At 44.5% G+C, this 5,082-nt stretch overlaps 2 non-coding genes across 2 annotated transcripts; one reads left to right on the forward strand and one right to left on the reverse strand.

Moving 5' to 3' along the window:
* Positions 1-3,198: 3,198 nt before the first annotated feature.
* On the forward strand, positions 3,199-3,270 carry TRNAH-GUG (transfer RNA histidin (anticodon GUG)). The gene has a single exon. It is a non-coding gene; the product is annotated as a tRNA-His (tRNA).
* An 837-nt stretch (positions 3,271-4,107) lies between these two features.
* Positions 4,108-4,178, reverse strand: TRNAG-GCC (transfer RNA glycine (anticodon GCC)). The gene has a single exon. It is a non-coding gene; the product is annotated as a tRNA-Gly (tRNA).
* Between the last annotated feature and the right edge of the window lie 904 nt (positions 4,179-5,082).

Below are 5,082 nucleotides of genomic sequence, written 5' to 3' on the forward strand. Positions count from 1 at the left end.
GCAGTTCATCCATAAGGTAATGGCTATTTAATAACTTCATTTCTCGCTAGCTCAGCAGTTTAACCCTTGGGGCAGGTTCGAAAACCTTCCTCATGTAACCTATATTTAAAATGTAATAGACTCTTGGTAAAACTTCGGCTTATTAACTATAAATTTGGATAGAGAGTGCTAACCCTCTCGAGCTCCCCCTCCTATTGTGCTGAGGTGACTTTGTTTTCACAACCGTTTCTTCTTTTTTTTTAATGTAATAAAGTCTTCTTATACAAGTCACCTCTTTAGTATGGGATTAGCCCTTGTGTATACGGCCTAGTGCCAAATAGGTAAAAGTGTATGAGGAGTGCAAGTTACGCCTCCAGTCAAGTTGGAATTTTGGGCCATATAATTAACCTGTTTTTTGTACTGAATAGGCCTCAGTAGGTTGGGTATCATTACCCCTGTTCTTGTGTGCCCGGAGGGCAGCTTGAAGGTGGAGTTTGGTGTGGCCTTTGAATTGGCTTGAACTTTGAGAGCGGGTTGCTCTTTCTTAAAAATGTATTTTCTGTTGCCTCGAGCAGGCTTAACTGGGTAATTGGGAGCTAGTGCTCCTTGGCATGATTGGGGTTTTCTGCCCCTTGGTTGAACTTTGTACATAGATAAAGTTGGGCACATTGCTCAAGGATTGTGAGTCTGGGGCTCGAAGCCCAAATCCAGTAACAAACTGTAATTGTACTTTCTTAATTTGTTGATATGCTACTGAGTGCCTGTTGTACTTGTTATTTCTTGATCTTGAAAAGAAAATATAACCTTGGTTAAAATTTTAAATTAACTTTAATTTCGTAAGTTAGACCCATTCACCCCGGCACCTTCTTTCACCTCTGCTGGTCCACCAAAACTCCGTAATAATAATAATAATAATAATAATAATAATAATAATAATAATAATAATAATAATAATAATAATAATAATAATGAATATGGTGTTGACAACAAAACAACGAAGTTAATCCAACAGACTTTAACTAACACAACTTCTAAAGTGAAATTCATGGGCGAAATCTCTGAATCATTTGAGATAAGAACAGGCGTGAGGCAGGGTGATGGATTATCTCCACTGCTGTTCAGTCTTGTACTAGATAAGATCGTTAGAACATGGGAGAAAGAAGTACACGGGATAAATATGGGAACGAGAGATAAGCGAATCAATATTAAGTGTCTAGCCTTTGCTGACGACCTAGCAATAATCACCCGCACTCCCGAGGAAGCCAGAACCGCTCTTGAGAATCTGCATGAGATTGCTATTAAGACTGGCCTCCAAATATCATATGAGAAAACACAATACATGGACTCCAAGAACACCAATGTGGAATCACTTGGAACCAAATATGGCAATATCACACGAGTTAAACATTTCAAGTACTTAGGTGAAATTATCGGAAGCACTGGTAACGACAGGATAGCCAACAAAACCCGTGCCGCAAAATTACGTAAAGCCTACACAGTCACCTGGAATAATCTATAATAAGAAATCCCTTTCCATCCAAGCCAAGCTGCGTCACTACCATACAGTAGTTCTTCCTGAAGCACTCTACGCGATTGAAACATCAACACTGACCATCAATATCAATGGCATCGAGAATATGGAACGGCAAATACTTAGGAAAATATTTGGACCAAAGTTCCAAGATGGAATATCGATGCGAAAAAACTCGGAAGAACTCTACTCGCTGACCGAAAGATTCACTTCAATCGCCCGGAAAAGACGAATGCAATTCTACGGACATCTAGCACGAATGGACGACTCGCGACTGACCAAGAGAATCTTCCTCATTATCAGCGGAACCCGACAAAATAAACTAAGATCTCGCAGAAGTCGGCGTTGACCCACTGACAACTACACGGGATACATTTAGACACAAAATTAACTTGCACAGCTTTGCAGCCAGACAATGTACAAGAAACTTGAAACTCCAGGAGACATGGACTCAAGAAAGACGACAGACTCACAGTGCGAGGATGAAGAAGTTTCGGGAGGATAAGAGAAACAAGAAGAAGAATCCTAACAAATGGTTCTACGTGCTCCTTAGAGGGCCTAACGCATATATGTATAATAATAATAATAAAAATAAGAATAAGAATAAGAATAATTCCACCTTGATATGGTAACCCTAAGTTGTGTGATGAGTAATCAGCTTTGTGGTCTCGCATGTAAAGAAGAACCATGGAAGACTCAGTGTTTGAGAGTGGACATGATATGTGATATCGATCACCATTAACGCATCACCTAAAAACGCTTTCAGTGGACAGAAGCGGTGACGGTATCCAGAAAACCGGACCCTGCACCACTTGTGGTTCATTGTGTAATATGTACGTTCACATGGGACAACCTGCAACTGCCACCCCATCTCGTGTGATCTTCATTCAGTATGGATCAGAATAAATATATTTTCAGCGAGATTTGATTTTAGTGATCGGATTCGAATTTCCAAAAGGTAGTGTGGTGTAGTCGTTAGTGTGAATAGCTGCGACCCTCCGAAGCCTGGGTTCGATTCCCGGCTTTGCCACGAAAATTGAAGAGTGGTACGAGGACCGGAACAGATTCCACTCAGGCTCAGGAGATGAACTGAGTAGAGGGTTTCGATTCCCATCTCAGCCACCCTTGAGGTGGTTTTCCGTGGTTTCCCCTTTCTCGTCCAGGAAAATGCCGGGATGGTACTTAACTAAGGCCATGGCCACTTCCTTCCCTATTCCATGTCTAACACCTTCCAATCTTCTCATTCCCCATACGGCCCCTTTCGGTATAACAAGTGAGGCCGCCTGGGCGAGGTACTGTACTGGTCCGTCCTGCTCCCTGTTGTATCCCCGACCCAATGTCTGGCGCTCGAAGACACTTCACTTCAGGCGGGACAGTGGGCTTCCTCCCTTAGTCCGAGGAAAATTCCCTGGACGGTATCCGGAGAAAGAAAGAAAGAAAGAAAGAAAGAAAGAAAGAAGGAAAGAACTAGATCTTGTAGAGAATCCCTACCAATCTAAATATCCCAATGTGAAAGGTGACTTCATGGAAACTGTTCTTCAAGGAGCTGCTAGAGGCCACTGGCCGCTGATGAAAACAGTGACTCTCACCGTAATGAAGACTGGAGGGAAATGGACCGAGACCACTGGTATTTTGTATCGAATCCTATAACATTGCTGTAAAAGACCGTAAACTACGTGCTCTCCGTAGCCGTGATCGTCTAGTGGTTAGGACATTGCGTTGTGGCCGCAATAACCCAGGTTCGAATCCTGGTCACGGCAGAGGACATTATTTTTTTATTTCTGAAAAGTTTCCTATATAAATCCTGGGATACACTTCTTGAGATTTTCTGATTTTTACACATCAGCCACCAGTCTGTAACAACGATGTTATTGAACTCACGTCCCACTAACTACTTTGATATTCTGAGTCGCTGAGGTGCCAGAAATTTTGTTCTGCAAGTTTTATCTTGTCCGCCTCCGTGGTGTAGTGGTCAGTGTGATTAGCTGCTACCCTCGGGGTCCGTCTTCGATTTCCGGCTCTGCCACAAAATTTGATAAGTCGTAATAGTCTGGAACGCGTTCAACTCAGGCTCGGGAAGTGAACTGCGTCCCAACTCAGCCATCCTCACGGTAGCTTTCCGTAATTCCCCACTTCTCCTTCAGGTAAATGCGAAATAGATTCCGCAGATATGTTGATTTTTCAATGACGTCTCCATGAATGTTTATTTACTTTATTGTTTAATCCCACGGGTGCTTCCGTCCCTCTTCCTTGTCTATCCCCTCAAATCTTCCCAGCCCCCCACAATGCCCCTTATCAGCATAGCAGGTGAGGCCACATGGGCGAGGTACTGGTCCTCTTCGGCAGTTGTATACCCCCAACCCCATGTCTCATGCTCCAGGACATTGCTCTTCAGGTGGTAGAGGTGTCTTTCCCCGCTGAGTCCGAGTGAATAACGAACACTAGAGTGCATAATATTTACGGGAGTGGCTATAGATATCACTATTAAGTAGCCAGTTAGACGGTAGGTTAATACTTAGATAGATTTAATACATCACTGGAGAAATCTAGATTCGAATCTGGCGCTTCAGTGGTTACCTAGTGTCTGTAAAATATGCTGCACCGGCCAGGAATCGAACTCGGGCCGCCCGCGTGGCAGGCGAGCATTCTACCACTGAACCACCGATGCTGCGTCAACGCGTTGCTGATATTCTGCGCTTCTCAACATGTATTTGAAAAAACTGTACGTTTCTTATCTCATTGTCCAAGTTGTGAACAGAACTCGATACAATAACAGTAGATGTCATTGTTCACGAATGACAGTAGGCAGTTAGACTGCAGGTTAATTCTAAAGCAACACTGGAGGAACCTAGGTTCAAATCTGGTGATACCAGTGGTCATCTACTGATTGCAAAATACGCTGCATCGGTCGGTAATCGAACCCGTGCCGCCCGCAGGGGGACACTGTGCCACTGAACCACCTATGTTCTATTCTGCCTGGCGATATTCTGCACTTGAGAACATGTACTTTGCACTACACTAGCTTTCTTATCCAGTAGCACAGCCAGGATTGGTTACAGTTAAATAATTATTATAGAACCTAATGAAGATGTGGCGCGCGCATGTCATACTGATAAAAGTGACATGTTGATCATCATCATCATCATCATCTGTTTACCCTCCAGGTTCGGCTTTTCCCTCGGACTCAGCGAGGGATCCCACCTCTACCGCCTCAAGGGCAGTGTCCTGGAGCTTCAGACTCTTGGTCGGGGGATACAACTGGGGAGAATGACCAGTACCTCGCCCAGGCGGCCTCACCTGCTAAGCTGAACAGGGGCCTTGTGGATGGATGGGAAGATTGGAAGGGATAGGCAAGGAGGAGGGAAGGAAGCGGCCGTGGCCTTAAGTTAGGTACCATCCCGGCATTCGCCTGGAGGAGAAGTGGGAAACCACGGAAAACCACTTCCAGGATGGCTGAGGTGGGAATCGAACCCACCTCTACTCAGTTGACCTCACGAGGCTGAGTGGATCCCGTTCCAGCCCTCGTACCACTTTTCAAATTTCGTGGCAGAGCCGGGAATCGAACCCGGACC

The sequence above is a fragment of the Anabrus simplex genome, chromosome 1 (genome assembly GCF_040414725.1).
Source record: "Anabrus simplex isolate iqAnaSimp1 chromosome 1, ASM4041472v1, whole genome shotgun sequence".
NCBI lineage: Eukaryota > Metazoa > Arthropoda > Insecta > Orthoptera > Tettigoniidae > Anabrus > Anabrus simplex.